We start from the raw sequence: 19,911 nt of genomic DNA, 5'->3' as shown, positions 1-19,911 counted from the left end.
GAAGCTTACCTGTGAGCCCACAAACATCTTCATGTATACGCTGTCAGTACTTGTCATGTTTGTTGCCACAAATTTGTTACCTAAAGACTTTTTAAATTTTAATTTCTCTTTTTAAAAAATGTATAGATTATGCTGTTATAATTGTCCTGATTTTTGCCCCTTCCTCCCCCTCCACCCAGCATCCCTCTTCCCCTCAGACACTTCCCACACCATTGTTAGTCTCCATTGATTATGTGTATGAGTTCTTTGGCTACCCAATTCCTACACTGTACTTTACATCCCCATGGCTATTCTGTGACTAACTCTTTGTATCTCTTAATCTCCTCACCTCTTCTCCCATTCTCCCACACCTCTCTCCCATCTGGAAACCATTAAAACACACTCTGTATCCATGATTGAGTCTCTGTTCTTCTTGTTTGCTTTGTTTAATTTTTAGATTCAGTTGTTGATAGATATGCATTTATTGCCATTTTATTGTTCATAGTTTTAATCTTCTTTATCTTAAATAAGTCCCTTTAACATTTCCTGTAACAATGATTTAGTGATATGAACTCCTTGAGTTTTTTTCTTGCCTGGGAAGCACTTTATCTTCTCTTCAATTCTAAATGATAGCTTTGCTGGATAGAGCAATCTTGGCTGTAGGTCCCTGTTTTTCATGAATTTCAATATTTCTTGTCAATCCCTTCTAGCCTGCAGAGTTCCTCTTGAGAAATCAGCTCACAATCTTATGGGTACTTGTTGTTAACTAATCCTTTGTTGTTGACTAACTTCTTTTCTCTTGCTTTTAAGTTTCTCTCTTTATCTTTAAACTTTGACATTTTAATTGTGATGTGTCTTAGAGTGGGCCTCTTTGCATCTATCTTATTTGGGACTCCCTGTGCTTCCTGGACTTGCATGTCTATTTCCTTCAAATTAGGGGAGTTTTCTTTCATTGTTTTTTCAAATAGATTTCCAATTTCCTGTTATTTCTCTTCTCATTCTGGCACTCGTATGATGCACATGTTGGAACTCTTGAAGTTGTCCCAGATGCCACTTATACTATCCTTATTTTTTTAAATTCTTTCTCCTTCCTCTTGTTGTTTTGATGGGTTGTATTTTGCTTCCTTATGTTCCAAATCATTGATTTGATTCTTGGCTTCACCCACTTTACTGTTGTTTCCCTGTAAATTGTTCTTTATAGTGTAACCTTCATTTCTGACTAGATCTTTATTATGCTTTTGATGTCCACACTGAGTTCCTTGAGTATTCTTATAACCAGTATTTTGAACTCTGCACCTGGTAGATTGTTCATCTCCATTTCATTTAGGTCTTTTTCTGGAGTGTTAATCTATTCTTTCATTTGTTCCATGATTCTTTGTCTCCTTGTTTTGGCAGCCTTCCTGTGTTTGTTTCTGTGTATTAGGTAGAGCTGCTTTGACTCTGTTTCTTGGTAGTGTGGCCTAATGTAGTTGGTGTCTTGTAGGATCCAATGGCATAGCTTCCCCTATCATACAAGTTGGTTACTCAATATGTGCCCTTTGTGTGGGCTGAGTACACTCTCCTCTTGTAGTTGAGCCTTGATTGCTTTTGTCAGGGCAATGGGAATGATATAGTCAGGCCAGTCAGCTGCAAGGACTGGCTGTGACCACTGATCACCACTGTTTGCCCTCCATGGGGGATCAGCTGTGCAGGGGCAGGGTAGTGGCACTCTGGATATGGTTGGTAGCTGCGCACTGGGTGCACTGTCTCTGGGGTTTCCCTAGTGATGCAGGCCAAGGTTAGTCTCCACCTGTCTTTTGCTTTGGGCCACCCTGCCTGAGCTATAAAGCAATCTGAGATGGCTGCTACTTGTGCTGGGCTTGGAGATTCCCAGGTGAAGCCAAGCTGTGAAACTAGGCTGGCTGCTGCTAGTGCCAAGCCTGGAGCTCACTGAAGCCAGCTGTCGATTGTTTGAGAGGATTTAGGAAGTTGTGAAGCATGAGGGAAAAACAGCCATTCATATGGAAAAGCAGTTTGGGCAGGCCAGTAAGTTGAATGTGGCAGAGTCTCTGGGGATCTCCAGGGCAAGGCAAACCATGTTAGCTAGGTTGGTAGGTTTTCAGAGATGGAACCAGCTTGATGGCTCTGTGGGCAGAGAGTTCAAGAAAGGGACAATGGCCTCTGCTCACCTTCATGCCAGACACTTCAGTCTCTCCCTGTATGCTTTTCAAGCTGGTGCTTTTCAAGCTGTTACCCTGCTGTTGGAGCTCAGAGGGAGGAAGTCTGATAGGTGAGTATGCATGTGGGTTGTTTAAGAGGAACTGCTTGGGGCTTCAGAAATTTCTTTCACCAACTCAATCCCCACTGGTTTTTGCAGCCAGAAGTGTGGGGATTTATCTTCTTGGCACTGGAACCCTTGGCTGGGGGCCCTGGTGGGAAGCTGGGACTCCTCTCTCCCGAGATACCCCTCCCAAATGTTTATCCACCGCACGTGGATGTGGGACCAGCTTGTTCCATGTCTGCATCCCTCCTACCAGTCTGGATTATGTGGTTTCTTTAATTCCATAGTTGTCAGACTTACATTCAACTCGATTTCTGATGGTTTTGAGTGAGGGTTGTTCTATATTTTAGTTGTAATTTTTATGTGGTTGTGCGAAGAGGTAAACTGTGTTTACCAGTGTCACCGTCTTGACCAGAATTCAGTATTACCTCAAGATTACACCAGCTATTTGAGGCCTTCAAAAAACAGATTTTAAAAGTATGAATATTGTGTGAATAAGTGAAATAGATAAAATTTATCACCTGAGCTCTGATTGGTGAGCTTTTAGAAATGTATATAGGCATGAATGAAGTTGTTAAAAAACCTCATTTTTAAATGTAATTAGCCTTTAGTTAATGCTATAGTCATTGTTTGAAAAAGTCAAAAGCATAATTTCAGATAGGAATTGTTTAAAAAATTAAAGTTTGAGTTTATGAATGACCTAATAGAACTAGATAGGACTTTGGTGATAATTTTCAAATATCTGCTTTACAGATTCCACTAATGATCCAAAATGTAAAATATATTTTGAACAAATGCAGATCATTCACTTAATTGTATGAAATATAACTTTGAAAAACAAGATGCTACTTTTTTCAGTGTGCACTAAACATACAGTATATCAAAGGAGATTGGATAATTTAGTTTACTTGTATTAAGTTGGACTGCACCTAAAGGTCAGAGCGCAGGCGTAGATACAGACTTTGTGAGATGTGGCCGGGCTCTTGCTCTTGCAGTGATGGGGTGTACACTAACTGTTGGGAGGATTAATTATATGTCCTTACAATGTTTGGATTACCTTGAAAAATTCAGTGACCTTTAAATTTATGATACTATATTTTATCTCCCAAGATGACATCCCGGTAATAAGCACAGGAAAGTTATTCGGCTTTAGAGGGCTTCTATATTCTTCCGGTGACATGTTTATTCACTTTGTTTATGTGTTTGTTCTTGGCCTCTTGCTAGGGTATGATATTTACTGTTGGTTAAATATACTTTTCAAGTTTAGGTAAAGTTTTTGTTTTCCATATAAAATATTTACAATAAGTCCTGGAAACAGCAATCCAGATTTCCTGTTCAAAACCCCTTTCTAATGGTCAAAACCATAGAGAAATTATAACATTATGTAAATCACTTAGAAAAATAGATATTCCTCTTAGAATGTAATTTGCTACCCATGGTGAAAAAAAAAGATTCTGGTAGTGAATTATTTCTTAATATTCCCTTGGAACTAACTATACTTTAATTTTTAAATATGTTTCCTCTTTAGAATAATAAAAACAACATGTAAAAGTAATTTTTGATCTGGATGAAGTTTCCTAGTTTCATTTCCCTTAATATTGAAAGAGAAAAGGAAGACTCTGCTAAGTTCTCACTATTTAATGTTGAGTAAGTGAGCACTTGTAATACTTTGAGTTTCTTTTGCAGTAGTTCTTTGTTCATATTTCTTCTGGTAGTCTTGTCTGTGACCTAGTTTTAAACTTTAACTTAAAGTAATAATGCTAGTTGCAGCAGTAATATTGCATGAAGCTTGAGAGAAAGCTTATAAAGACATACTATGTAAAGCATAGTTGAATGAGGTTATGTAAGTCATTTTAACCTTCATGTACCATATAATTTGAATAATTATGGTGTACAACATTAATAAAAAAAGTCGCCTCACAATGCAGAGGCATGCCACTTGTTTAAGGCAAAGTAGCTACCCAGGTGATTCTCACATGGTGGCATTAGTGAATTTGTCTTTGAATTTATGGTTGCTCGGCTTCTACCCAACCTTCCGGGCTCAGAAGCTTGGTTTGTTAGCACTCCAAGGTTAGACTCACATTAGTCAAGACTTAGTAGTACATAATCCTGAATGTTAAGTTAGACAATTATTTTCTTCAAACACCAAATATTCTCTCTGTGGTCATATTACCAAGACCTATTTCCTTTGGGATGCTGCTGGGTGAGCATGAAATCAGAATAAATGATCAAGATATGATTCAAATGTTTGGTAGCATCAGGCTTAGTAAACCTAATGGTATCATCTTCAAAACTGGTGCTCTGTGTGTCCCCAGGGTGAAGTAAATCCTAGTTTTGTGTATTGGCAGCCACGTCAATGGAAAAAGTTTGGATGGTTAATCCCAGACAATCTTGTTTTATGGCCTTCTTTGTGTCTGTTCTTTTGCTGATCAGTTTCCATCCTTTCTCTTTAAAACCGTCTTTTTTAGACATGTTATATCATTTTATCAGAGTATAAACAAGTTTTGGTGCTCTGGGAAATATCCCTCTCATTGGGCAAAGGCATTTTTAAATATTTTATATTTTAGCCAACTATAAAAGTTAGTTGAAATATGTGAAAAGCACCTATAATCTTCATTGTATTTTTATTAAACAAGTTCTATATTAAAATTGTACATAATTTTCAATATATATGATCTTGGAAAAATTTTAATAGTTGCCAATAGAAGATTTATTTAGAGTCTTGAAGTAAATTTCAAATTCTTATTTTTGGGTAAGAGAGTTCATTGCTTATTTCTCATTTTAAAAGTAAAACTAGTATATGTTCTTTTAATAGAATCACAGAATAGAGAAATGAACAAAGAAGAAAGTGGAATTTCTCTATAGTCCTGTTCCATATAGAGAGCAACTCTTCTTATTTGGCTTATGTACTTTTTAACAAATAAATATTTTTATGAAGTGATTATTATTAATGAAGTGATTAGTGAAGCTTATGCAGAGAAACAGAAATAATAGGATATTTTTTATGTGTGTGTACACATATAACAAACAGATACACAACACACCTATGTATAATTATATATAAACATTAGAGTATTGTTGAGAAATATTCATTCTAAAGAATTGGCTAACGCGGTTGTGGTAGTTGGCAACTCTGAAAATCTGCAAGCTAAGCCCATAGACTGGAGGCTGAGGGATGAATTGATATTTTAGTATTGAGTCCAAAGGCAGTCTAGAAGCAGAATTCCTTTTTGCTCTGTGTGTGTGTGCACGTGTGCGTGCATGTGCGTGTGCACGTGTGTGTGCGTGTGCGCAGGGAGGTTGGGAATCTCAGCTTTTCTCTCAAGTTCTTCCACTGATTGAATGAAGCCCATCACGTTATAGAGGGTATCCTGCTTTAGTTAAAGTGGACTAATTTAAATGGTAACCACATCTAAAAATACCTATAGTAACATTTAGATTGTTGTTTTACCAAACAACTATGTACCCTTGCATAGCAAAGTTGATATATAAAACTAACCATGACAATGATACTATACATACTATATTTATATGTAATATAAAAGGATTATGTATACATACATATGTCCACACAGTTTTAGACACATACTATGTGTACATGTGATCCCCCCTACTTTCCTTGTTTCCTTTGTGTGTCACTTCTGCTTAACTTACCTCCCGTTCTTCCTGTCCACTCCTTCGCTCTGTCTTTTCCCCTCTGCTCCTTCCCTTCCATCCTGCCTCCCTCCCCACAGCTCTTCCGACCACTCATGTAACTGATGGTTCCCAGAACACTTTCTAAAATGCAGATTCAAACATGTCAAATGTTTACTATTGAGATCATCTTCTCTTGGACATTTTACCATCACCTCAAACAATTTTTATGAAAATGAATGTATGGTTTCTTCAAATCCATTCCTTTTCTCTTTTTCTAGTCTCAACGAATACTGTTGGCCTGTGTCATTTTTAATGTTCCCTGCTTCTTTCCTTTCTGTTAACCATCCTATTCCCATTCAGTGGTCATTGTAAATGGAATCTATTGACCCAATACCTCACAATCTATCATCACCACTTGGCTTTTCTTAACTGGTGCCTCTGCTTATCTTCTCCATCCCTTTGAAACTTTTCCACATTGCCATTATAAAAATATATTGTATATGCAAGCCTGACCTCCTCATTTCCTTTCTGAAAACCTTTCTAAGGGTCCTTATTGCCTTCATGGTAAAATCTAAGTTCTTTAACCTGTTATCTATAGCCTTTAGGGTTTTGATCCCTACCTAACTCCCTTGTCTCATTTGCAGACACTTCCCTTCTCATTCCTAAAAATAACGGGGCATGGAATACTGATGACAAAGAACTGCACAATGGGCAAGCATGAGTATTTTTAATAAAAAATTACAATAAGGAGGAATAAAATCAGAATACCAACCACATTTTCCCCTTAATTTTTGATTTATGACCCCTTAATGTTGTATGAATTGCTGGTCTCCTGTAAAAGAATTTTGTCACTGAAAGTATTATTTAATAAGAGTTATACTATAGGAAATAAAATTGACATTATAATACCAGAGAGAACTATTATAAAGATTCTCACTTAATTGGCATCAGATATATTTAGGAGTTTAAAGGACTCCTTCCCACAAATCATCTTTGCACTTCTGCTTAACACCTATTAAATTGCTTTGCTTAATTATAAATATCCTATAATGCTAAATGAGATTCTTAAATGGCTAGGGATTGATAGAAACCATTAAAAATGAATGCATACTAGAAGTTATGTTTCATTTCCTAGGAACTAATTCTAAATTAAAACATGGTTTACATTTCTGGGAAGTGATACAAATTGTTTAATGTGTTATTTAAATTTACAGTATATGAAGAGATTATTATTCATAACCTTATTCATAACTGGCATGAGCACCCTATATGTGTTGACTTCTAATGTATGTAGTATGTTAGGCTCAAAAAATCACTAAATTCTTTTGTATTTTTGAATAAAAATACCAATGTGTTGGTTGACAGTGTACATTATTGTGTGTTAAATGAAGGCCAAAAAAAAAATCTCAAAAAGCCTGCCTTACTTTAAAAAAGTTATCTATGTTTTTTGCTGTTTTATTTTTAAATAATTCTATTAACTTCTTGTTGTTTTCATATATTACACTGTTGAGGATTAATCAATAGTGGTTTATAATACTGAGGTACATTTGTAAAACTGATTTCCATATTCTCAAGTGCTTTCAGTTGTCCTTTCCAGATAAATTCTCATAGTTTATCTATTTTATAGATAAATATATATTAAAAAGTAAAAAGCCTGCCTGTATTCAGTGCTCTCTGTATGCCATGAACTGTGCTGAGTGTGGCTGCTTTGTGTGTAGTATTTAGTCTCCACAAACGCTCTGTGAAAAGGAAAGCGAGTCCTTGTGAGGTTCCTGGCTCACCTAGATGCCAATCCTTATTCTTTTATTTCTAGAGCAAACAGCAGTTAGACTTTCTTGGTGATATCCATAATTAAAGTAACAGACGTGTATTTTTAAAACATAATTTTGATATGTTTAAAATAATTTGCAAGCTGTATATGAAAGAGTAGAAGGTAAAAAAAGGTGTTACTCCCTCAGGGAGATGTTTTCCAGGCCAGAAATGGATTTTCCAGGGACAGGAACATTCTATGTTTATCTTCTAGAATCTTTTGCAGTTGTGCTCTCTATCTAATAGTCTGTGTAGAACAATAAGCTGGACAAAAAAAAAAAAAAGAACTGCATAGAGGAAATAACATGTAATTTACTGCAGTGGGCAGACCTCGATCCCAGAGCAGCACCTCTGCCTGCACCTTGGTGCTCTGCTGCCTTCAGTGCTGGGTCTTCCTTTCTTGCTGTTTGCTCCCCACCCAAATCCTTCTTGTTCTCATTGTGCTTCTCCATGCAGGACTTCTGGATACGCTTTTGTCCCCTGAAATCCAGGAAATATTTTATTTTATTCTGTATCATATCTTTGCTTCAGTATTCTCCCTAGAACTTGTATTACTATGCAGGAGAAGGAATTGAGAAAGAATGAGTGGTTATTTTTTTATTTTTGGTTGCTTTATATTCATTACCATGAGTCTGACTGCTTTATTCTTTTCTCATTAAACTTGTTATCTGGTTTCACATTTAACATTAAAATTTACTAGTATATTTTAAAACATAGATTGATATGGATGCTTCTCTTCTATTTAATAAGATATTATCATACTCTGAAATAAAAAATATTTGAAAATAAAATTTTGCAGCCAAAGTCAATGTCCAGTGCTACTCAGAAGGGAAATTAAAGTGTGTGTGTGTGTGTGTGTGTGTGTGTGTGTGCGCGTGTGTGTGTGATTATCTGTTTGTGTATTGTGATAAATGAGAGTGATTGAAAACAAGAACATGCAGTGCCTACTGAAAGATATTTAAGCCTCATTTGCCTTAAAGGTATTTGTGAGCCAGGAATTAAATGACAAAGTTTAGGTGTTACTCATAGAAGGATGCTTTGAACCTCCTCTTAAATCCTTTTACTCTTATGTCTTATGTACCTGATCCTGAAAAGTGTACTGATAATGGCTAGAAAAGGAAGATTTTATGAGAGATTTAAATTATTTCTTTAATTAAATTTTTTTATCTTCTCCTGAAGACTTTTGTTTTCATTGCTTTTAGAGAGAGAGAAAGGCAGACGAAGAAACATCAATGTGAGAGAAAAGCATCTATTGATTACCTTCCTAATATACTCTGTGACCAGGGATTGGTGCCTGAACTCAGTACTTTATGTGTCCAGACTGTGCCTAGACCTGGGATCCCACACCCTAGATATATGCCCTGGCCGGGAATTGAACCTGCAACCTTTTGGAAACAGGGTGACGCTCCAACCAACTGAGCCACACTGGCCAGGGCTTAAATTATTTTTAAAATTACACATAAGCAACACTCTGAAATATTTCTTTTCTACTTCTGTAGTTGTTAGTATTCTCATAACTCCAAACCGTTAAGAAGATGCTAACTTTTGCTTTGAGCACTCTCAAATGGGAGTTAAGTAAACTCACTGCCACTTAGTCAAAGATTAGAAAATGAAGTCCTTCCTTAAAGATCCTTTATTATTACTGTTATTGATATTTTCACTAATACTTGAAGAGCCAGATATATTTTTAAAGGATCATGCCTACAGTAAGTAAATTATGTAGCCATGGAACGTTGAAATAAAGTGATGAATAAAAAGGTACACTGTAAAAATTCAAGAATAGAGAGAACAAAACAGTTCTTTTTGGTTTGTCTTGTTTCTAAATAGGAGGAGAGGGAAACAGGTGTACTAAAATTACTTTTCAGGTGAAGGTTTCTGTCCATTGAAGCAGTTACCACTGGCTTCTTTCACCTGATCCAATGCAGTCTTTTCCTTCGCTGGCTTCTGAGGGTGTGTTTAGTCTTCCACGTGTAGAGGTGCTACATCAGGCCATGGCCAGTGCTGAGATGGCTGGGATCACTCAGTTGGTCTGCCAGCTGGGATTGGAGTCAATGGTAGTAATAAGAGTTTCCAAAGGCTTGGTTATCTTTGGTCTGTCATCTGGATGCAGTTCCCCAATGGTACATGTTCTGGACAGTTCTCTAGCATCTATAGAACCCGATGTCCTCAAAGTTTTCAGTAGCACTGCCTCTAGCTTGTTTCTGTAAGACTTTTTCCCCCCAGGATGGTCCTCCAAAAATCTGGTCAAATCGTACACCTGTGATGCAGTATTGGCCGGGTTCCCTTGCTGTGATTGTGCTTCTGGATCTCTTCTAGGGTGTAGTACTTGATGGCTTTGTCTGAAGACTCGGCCATTTCAGAACACAGCCAGCTTCTGCCCTTGAAGCAGAGCACAGCGTGCATCTCTGCGTCCAGGCCCTAAAGTTCAGGCCCAGCACCTGGGACAAGGCAGCAGGTGCCACAGAGGGCCAATGGTCCTTTTTCACATACAGTTACAATACAGCAGAATATAATGAAGTAAGAGATAAACTGGGATGTAGGAGACCTTGGTTTCTACCAAGGCTTCTAACAAACATGTGTTTATGAGAACAATGCCTATACATTCTTGCAAGTTAGTGAAGGGAGTTTGTTAAGATCTCTTAAAGCTCTATAATTGTAAAGCACTGCTCCACTGCATTCCCTTGAACTGCTCTGACTCAACCTCTACTAGAAGATCTAAAAGACACTTGAGCTTACTTTGGTCCAAAACAAACACTTAAAAGACTTCCACTCCCAGCCTTCCCAGCTCAGTAAATAGAGCTTCCACCTTCTAATTGCTGAAGTTAAGTGCCATAAAGTCATCCTTGACTTCTCTCTTCGTTTCATACGCCTCATCCAGTTCATCAGCAAATCCTGATGTCTCTGCCTTCCACCATGTGTCTAGGTTTTCATGCCACCACCAGGGCAGACGGCATCATCATGGTCTTTCCCCGCATCACTGCGGCCACCACCTAGGTGGGCTCCTGCTTCCAGTTCTGCTCAGTTCCCACACCCCGATTTCTTCTCAAAGCAGCCAGAGTGATTCATTTAAAATATAAACCACATATACTCGGGTGTCTCCTCACATCGTATAAATCTTTCACCTTTAGAATGGAAGGTGATTCATATTCTGCTCTGAACTCTTAGACATTTTCATTCACTTTGTGTTAAAGCCAAGGTCTCCACAAGGACTTCAACCTGACATTTTCTCTATCATCCTCCCTCCCTTGGTCTCTCTCTGACCTTGTTTTTCTCACTAGGCTCACTTCTCTGCAGGCTCTCAGGACTCCTGCTTAAACAGTTCTATGCCCAGATGCCCCTTGGCTCACTCTCACACTTCCTTTTAGTCTGTTCTGCACAAAAGTCACGAAGACAGGGCTTTTCTGATTATCTGTGTAGCAGAGCAACCTGTACCCCACCCTGTACTCTCTAAAACCCTAACTCTACTTTTGTTTTTCTCCTTAGCACTTACCCCACAAGGGCAAGGACTCCATCTCCTTTGTTCACTGCTTTATCCTCAGGACCTAGAACAGGTTTAGTTGAATGAATGGTTGATTGAATGGAAATATTTCCTATTGATGTTATGATATATATATATACACATATACATATATGTACATATATATGTACATACATAGATACATATATGTATATATCTTTAAAATTGTGTATTTTTATAGATAGGGTGAAGACATAAAGTCAATAGATCTCTCCTTTTCCTTTAAAGCAGGCAATAGTTCAGTAGAACTAACATATTTCTTTGGTTATTGAGAAAACATAAAGTCAGAGAATATTTCTTATGTCTTCCATGGTCCTGTAGTTCATTTGCAGAAAACTAACAAGGCTTAGTATTCTGAATGCACAGCTTGGTTTTATGTTACTTTTTGACAAATTTAAATGAAAAAATAATCAGAAGCCTGCTTAATTGTCTGATAATTTTTATAATATATTTTGTCAGGTTGCCCTTTTCCCCAAATGTACTGTTGTTATACACACACATACATAAACAGAATAATTATATGTATAAAACATAATGTATTTGATTATCTTAACTTTTCCTTTTACTTGAAAGCAGAATTCACTGCTAATGACCAGTGAAGAATTTCTAAAGCAAGATGAGCTCGCCTAGTTTTATTTTCCTCTTTAAGTTAGTGTGTGGCCTTAGAGAAATTTTATGCCCCTAGCAAGCCAGGGTCCTTATCTTTAAAATCAGTGTAGTAATAGGGATAATAATACTACTCTTACCTGCATAACCAGGTTGTTGAGGTTAATAAGATAATAGCTGTTGAGAACTTTGAAGTCCTTGAGAGGAAGCTGTTTTTAATATGAGAAGAGGAGCCTTCCATTTTTCTGGTATCTGTGATTAATTTGGAAAAGTGCCCTATCTAGATATGTTGCCATAGCTTCCCTGACAGCTCTGTGGTCCTGTTTGTCCTCCTGAGACAACTGCTCTAAGGTGCAGCTTCAGGTTCTCCCCACGTTGGCACAGTTCATCTCGACGATCTACCAGCTTCGCACACGTGTTCTGCAGCAGAGCTATTAAAAGGAAACAAAGTGTAGCCTGAGACATTCCTGGCACCTATTTTGGAAGGTACACATTTGCCAAACTCCAATTTTCTATTATAGTAGTTTGAAACTCTTTAGAAGTACCTGTCCAAGGTAAACTTGGTTTCTTAAGAAGTTATATTCCATCCTGTGTATGATGTCTTTTAGTCAAGATAATGTCTTAAGAGTAGATATCTCTAAGAATCTAAGAGGATTTCCCCTTCACTTTTTTTTTTAATCATTTCATTTTTCAGCCTGGAGCCTAGATTTGATTAATCAATTTTCCTGTCTTATATAAGGATTGTTTTTATTAATGCACTTTTCAAGCCGAGACACAGCATTATCGCCTTCCCGATCGTTGTATGAAGCATTGAGATCTGAGCAGGCCAGCTGTAGCAGCTGTGTTTCCCCTTGGATCTTGAGCTAGAAACTTTCATCTCCTTTGCTGTCTCAGCTGCTGGTCTGAGGCTATGGCCTTCCCATAACTCAAACCAGTTTCAAAGCAACGTAAGTAACCTCTTTGGAATGCTTTTGGAAAACCACAGAAAGGTTCTTTAAAAGTACACCACTTATATACTTTAAATGAATGTTTCCATTTTAAGGTAATAACAGCATAATGTCAGGAGTCAATGCACGGTATTTAACTACACTATGAACATAGTGTAGGCTTGTCGAGATAGACCAATTAAAAAAAAAGAAAAGAAAAGAAACAGCAAAGTCAAGGGTTGGAATCTTTAAAATGATCTCATAGTTGTGGAATCTATGAATCAAATATTATATTTTCCACAATTCAATTTAAAAGTAACATTTTCTCTAGGCCTAAGGACTTTTTTTCATCTAAAAAAGGTCATGTAAAAAGATGCCATTATCAAAATGGAAATGGTATTAATTATTTTCACTGAGGAGGGAAACGTTTTGTACTGGACTTGGGTTTACTCGGGGTGGGGAGATCAAATTTGCATGCCTTTTCATAACAGTGTGCTACATTAATTCATCAGTGCAATAAAACGTGACTGATGAGTTGTAAGATTAAAGGTCATTTTAGTGAAATTTGACATGTACCTTCAAGTCTGGGCAAGAAGAAAAGCTTCTCGTTTTTATGTTTGTCTAGACTTCCTCCACAGAGGCAGTTATCACTCCAAACCTCACTCTTTCCGACTTTTTGGTAACTTAACTAAAGCTGGACTCCTTGATGCAGCTTGTTTGTAATTACAGAAGAGATTACAAATTTGATTCACATTTATATCTTTCTTACCGGCTCACTAGTGTTTAGTGGTGGGAAGAAGCCTCATTTTAGAGCACTGGCAGAGGAAAAGAAGTCTTTGGGGCTCATTTAAGTGTCTAGTTGATGCTATATAAAAAATAAGCTAAATTTCAGTCTCTCAGAGTCTCCAAAGGCCACCTTTACAAACCAGCGGCATAGAGCACACTACCACAGCCCAGGAAAAATAATTTGCTTGCTTTAACAATTACTAGCACATTGTTTTTTTTAGTGATTTACTGCATGGATTTTAAAGCTTTTCTTTATAATCACTTGTATTACCTTATCTGGAAAGGCAGCTTATTGCAGTCTTCCAGAGCGACTGCCTGTGCTACTGGGGGATTAGAACATGTAGACGTGCTATCACTTTCCCCTCTGGGGCTCCCAGGACATTATGGGCATTATGCATAGTTTCTGGTGACCCATTCTTGAACCTGTGCCATTCAGAAACTGCATTTGTTTGTGTAGTTTTTAGAGTGGCCTTCTTTTAAAAAATTCTGCATACTTCATGCAAGTATTTTTTATCATGTAGTCAGTTCCTTTCCAAGAAGCACTTTTTCCTTTAGAAATACATATTTATGTGTATTTGTATATGTGTATACACACACACACATACATATATATATATATTACACACACTTAAGGACATACATGTACAGGAAAGTAGAAATATAATGTAAGTTGCACATGTGAGCTAACTATGTAGTTTTAAATTTTATAGTGGCCACATTTTTAAAAAGGGGAAAAGAATCTCAATAATATATTTTATTTAACCTCAAAATCTAAAAATAGTGGCATTTTAAGGTGTGATTAAAGCAACAATCATTGATGAGGTCTTCATCCTTTTTCCATACTGTTTTCAAAATCCATGTGAGTTTTATATGTACAGCACATCTTAATTCGTAGCAATGAATAAATTTGCAAGGGGCTACCTTTTAGTCAGTGCAAGTACCCCTGTATACTATGCAACTGTTTTGAAGTGAATCCATAGGTAGTGTCTTAGAATTCTAACTTTGTTTCTTAGTTTTCAAATAAAAACTTTGAATAATTTTTTTGTTGTTTAACATTTTCCGAGTATAATTTATGTTTAATAAAGTGTTCTTTTATTTTAACAAAATTACTTTAGATGTCGACCTACCTTTTAAAATAGCATTGACCCATTAAGATCATACACACTCTTATTTGGTGGTGCACTTAACCCTACACTCTTCATTTTCCAGTGACTGGTTTGAAGGAATTTTAAGACATTACCTTTATCCACGTGGAAGCTGGATTCATTAACTGTTAAACCATGAGGCCATCATGACTTCCATATTATTCATTGAATGTATGCTTTCTTGATTTTATTCAAAATACATGGGAAAACTTGCATTTAAATTATTTTAAATGGTAGAGCCTGACTTTAAACTTATATCCTGTGATATTTATACTGAGAACTGTGATGCAGGGCAGGCGGATTTTCAGGTGAGATGAAAGAGCAGAGAGGACAGCGTTGGCCGAGCACACGGTTCCCTGACCCCTCTGAATGATTTGCCCTTTGCTCATAAATCTCTCGTCATGGTCAACACAGAGCCTGGTATTGATTTGCCAGTGAACTATCTTGTCATCTCCGGGCTTGGGTCCTTTGACCTTTTATTTGTTCCTGTAAAATTATGGTGTATCACAAACTTCTTTTCTAATAGGTCCTTTAAACTTTGAAAGGCCAAGTGATTCTGTGAGAATATATTAAACAGTTGGATAATCCAGTAAAAGGAGGTAAAAAAAAACAAACAAACCCACAAAATACCTACAAACAGCTAAAGGTCAAAAAACCTTATTAAGTCCAAAAATCTCTTAGGCGAAGAAGGCCCGAATTTACTTTGATCCTAGCTAAATGCACTTCAGCTTTCTTAGTCCAGCACATCGGATCTGCATTTCCTTTCTAGTAGCTGAGTGGGAGACAAAGTGAAGTTTAAAATGTGACTCCCAAGCAATGGAAAGGAAGCACAAACAAAGCAATTTAAATAAGTACAATGCATCTAAATGAAATGATCACACCTTAGTTCTCAAAATACTGGTATTAGCACAAAGAACTTTCAGTGGAGCTTCTATAGTCTTCTTGGTGCTGTTATGTCACACACAGGTAGGTGAACTCTGCATACTCTGGCTTACAGGTAAGCTGAAGAGAGTTCAATAAAATAAATGTGGAATCAGGATTTCAACTTTACCATTTCATTTCCTTACATTCAGTTTATTTAGAGTGTAATTTATTGTGCTGGCTACCAGATAATTACTCTAACTATATATTTTATTCCCTGCAAAGAGATTCCTCTTAAACTCTAGTTTCTGAAGTTACATTTTTCAATATGTATGTCTATAAAAATGAATCAGAGTTACCTTTGATTTTATGTTGTGTGTTTTGTTTACAGATCATGACGTAGCTCTTATTAAAACTTTTGGAGAAATATATCATTATTGAAAAATGCTTTCTCTGAGATATGTTTCCTTAGTCCATGTTTGTCCCAGGTGATGCTAAAAGTACTCTGTTCTATACAAGTATAACTAAATAATGGGGCATCAAAGGGCTTTTGGAGAGTTCAGGGGTATAAAATGAGAATGTTGCATTAAGTATATGTATGTTTCATTCCTCCTTAACATTTTTTTGGTTAAGATGAACAACATTGCTGGAGGGAGACTCATGAATTTTTATTCAGTCTCCTGTAAGGCAAGTCTCAGTCTCCTAATCAGTGAGTAAATGGAGCACTATTTTTGACTCTGAAAACCAGATCATTATTTTAAATGAAATTGTTTAAGTAGCTGACATCCACACCATTCAATATTCACAATTTTTTAAAGTGCCTTTAGTAAAAATTTTCCTGCCTCTTAGTTCTCCACAGAAATCCCCCAAATTACTAGTTTTGGGGGGATCCTAACAGATATAATTTTAAGCATATTAAAATAAATGCATGCTTATCATATAAAAAGCAGTGTAGTATGCATACTGATATTAGTACATAAGGAGATTTCTTGTGCTTTATTGTAGGTGGGTCATATTCAGCCATGTGAGTAGAATATTTGTTATCCAGTTTCTTCTTAATATGGTTTCCAGTTTCTTTCCTGTGACAATCTGTAATAATCCTGTACAAATTTCATTTCACAAGTGTGAAAAATTATCAGTAAGATAAATGTCCTTAGAGTTATCACCATTTCAAAAAGTACATGCATCTGTAATTATGTTAAATATTGCTACATTTTTCTTCATACCGGTTATAGAAATTATTGTTTCACCATTAAGGCAAGATAGTCATTTCTCCAAAATCTTCACTAAGAGCATAAAATATTTTTTCTTGTTGATTTTTTTATCTGATATGTCAGTATAATTTTAATTTACATTGTACTCATTGTGAGTATGTGGGGTTTTATTTCGTGTGTTTAGGAGCCACTTAGATCTTACATTTATGGGCAAACAGTTTGGTCACATAGTTTTCCACGCTCCCCTTGCTAGTCTTTTTCTTGATTTCTGTGAGTTCTTTATATATTAGGGAAATTTGTTATTGTCTGTAATATGTTAGAGGGATGGCAAGTATTTTCACAGTTTGTCATTTTTCTTTTGATTTTTCTTTATGGTGCTTTTTGCTGTGCAGAAAATTGGAGTTTAAGTAATTGACTTTATTGATTTTTTTTCTTTTATGGTTCTGGCTCCTGTGACATTGTTAGAAAGGCCTCCTATACTCCAAGGGTGTAAATTAGTTCTCACTTCATTACTTTCACTCCATTTATGGTCAAAGTCAGGTAATTGGATTGAGGCAGGTGTCACCAGTTCTGAGTGTCATACTGCTTTGCTCTTTAATTATTATGGGCAAAACACTGCCTAGACCTTGTACTTGTTCTGATTGAGGAAGGGAGGGTTTCCTTTATGTTTCACCTGGGACCCAGCCCTGATACTTGACTGATCCTCCTTTAAGTGTAAAGAGTCTAGCAATAAGAAGCTGTCTAAGGTTAAGGCCTGCTGGCAAGAATGCCCAGTTTTTCCTGTGCCTTTTCTGTGGTTTACGTATGCTGTGATAATTGAGAATTGGATATAGGGAAATTTTACCTGTGATTTGGTATAATCTGTGATCTCTTCTCCTTAATATTTTCAATAAACTGAGGCTGATTTTGTGTTATTAGTGTGTACATTATTGTATTAGCATATACTATTGCATATTGACATCATAAATAATGAACTATAATATTTTATTCACTTTTCATAATTCAGTTATTGGAGTTAAAAGGCTTAGTGTTGTATTTACATCAGTATAAGTAGAAATTAATAATTTATTGTTCAATATTTATTTCAATTAAGTGTTATAATCATAGGATGAAGGGATTAAGGTTTGACAGTAGTAAGCCCTATAGCAGTCTACCCAAGTAAACTTTGGGTGGTAACAGTACTCGGCTTAGAGGATTGTTGTAAGAAATGGCTGAATGAAGACATAAAGTATGAGACTAACTGATGGCAAACAGTAAGTCTTCAGTAGATGGTAGTGATTTTTTAAATACCATCCCATTCCAGTTACGGGATCCAGATTCAGGTAATTTGATAGAGGGTGACTATAACTGGTGCACTGGTTATAATCTGTGGACTATTTGTTCCATATGAAGGTACGATTTTACTCACTTTCAGATATCCCCAGATCACAGCAACTTTTTTTTTTTTTAATTCTGAGACCATATCTATTTCTTTTGGATGATCAGGACAGCTGAACATCTAATCCATTCATTTTGCTCCTCATTGTGATTGAAACAGCTGAATCCATCATGCAATGATTTGCTTTGATCATAAAGACAGTCAAAATGAAAGCATTGGCCATGCCGCCCAAGGTCCATTTATTTTGGAAATAACTTTTGACAGGTCAGACATAGTCCCATATTGCCTTCCTGACATTTCATTGATATCTTGTGTGGCTTCTAGTAGCGTATTCATCATTTAGATAATACACACTTTTGTTATCATTTGTTCTCTGTTATCTTAATAAATGTAAACAGATGATTCATGAGAGTGATTCATTGAGCCATTTTAGCTGCCAATGGCCTGGGAGGCAACAGAAGAGGTGGTGTATTGTGCTCGGGTCTGATCTAGGGGCTGAGGATAGTTTAAAGGAGAACAAACTGAAGCGATTCAAGGGAAGACACTGTTTTTATACATAGTGACAAATACACATAGTTTACTTACATAGTGACAAGTATAGGGTTTTCAGCCTGTAAAGTCTTAGTTTGAAGTGGATGTGATTCAAAGTGATAAAATGATGCCACTATTGATTGCCCTGACCAATGTGGCTCACTTGGTTGGGTGTCGTCACACAAAGGTTGCCTTTTAGACCCCCGGTCAGGGCACATACCGGGGTTGTGTTTCCTTCCTGGGGAGGCAGTGATCGGTGTTCCTCTCACACATCGATGTTTCTCTCTCTTTCTCCCTTCCTTCCCCTCTCTCTAAAAATAAATAAATAAATAAAATCTTTTTAAAAATATGCTGTTACTATGATAAACATGAGTTTGTTTCTAATGAAGGGGCCTTAATCATTTTTCAGCAATTGGTTCCATAAAATAATTTTATTTAACAAGTGTTATTGTTTATTATATTTTTTGCATCCGAATAGATATTTACTGTGACAAGTGTTACTGAAAAGAAAAATGTGCATTGTAAACCAACACAATTTCCTGGACTAGGGAAGGCTACCAATTTCATACGCACTGGAGTATACACACATCCACGTGTGCAAACGCAGATGAGAGGATCAGGTGATCAAATGCTAGCAACTGAACTCTTGTTTTGAATGTTGCACAACTGTGAGAATGAAATGCAATAATCCATAGCATTTAACTATTTAATGTCTTCTGAGGCCTTTAACAACTCAGATCGATAAGACTTGGGCTTTGATTCTCAGCTGAGTTAGATTTCAGAAAAAAGATAAGTCCACAAAGAAAATGTCCCAGGACCTCTGGAGAAAGTTTTTTGGTTTGTTTGTTTGTCAAACAAGGTTGTGGTTCGAAATAATTGAAAAGCCTTAGAAAGAAACCTTTCAAATTTAGGTTTAGTCCAGGGAGTGCCAGAAATGTCTGTGGGGAAGTGTGGGATGGGGAATAAGGTTGAGACTTCCCTTCTCTTTTTGACCACTTTTTTAAAAAATATGATTCATATGTAAGTGGAATAACTGAAAATAGTGATTGGCTTTGCAAGTTATCCCATCGAAGAACGATCCAGAAGGAAGAGAGCTGGACAAGACTGTTGGAAATGTATTGATCCTTCAGCACACATAGATTGTGTTCACTGTCAACACGACCTTTCATTTTGATGGACAGCTATTTTTTTTGTAGTTTCTGTCGTAATGGCCATTTGTGGGAGCAATGAAAAGGGGGCACACAAAGGTTAACTTGTAAGTTT

At 36.6% G+C, this 19,911-nt stretch overlaps 1 protein-coding gene across 4 annotated transcripts in view; it reads left to right on the top strand.

The window, feature by feature from the left end:
* ROBO1 (roundabout guidance receptor 1) overlaps window positions 1–19,911 on the top strand; it is a 408,510-nt gene that overhangs the window by 161,340 nt on the left and 227,259 nt on the right. The gene's annotated exons all lie outside the window — the stretch shown is intronic.

This window comes from Phyllostomus hastatus, unplaced genomic scaffold, assembly GCF_019186645.2.
Source record: "Phyllostomus hastatus isolate PE091 unplaced genomic scaffold, TTU_PhHast_1.1 phas_contig_86, whole genome shotgun sequence".
NCBI lineage: Eukaryota > Metazoa > Chordata > Mammalia > Chiroptera > Phyllostomidae > Phyllostomus > Phyllostomus hastatus.
Note: the sequence above shows the minus strand (reverse complement) of the source record. Positions and strands in the feature narration are given on the sequence as shown.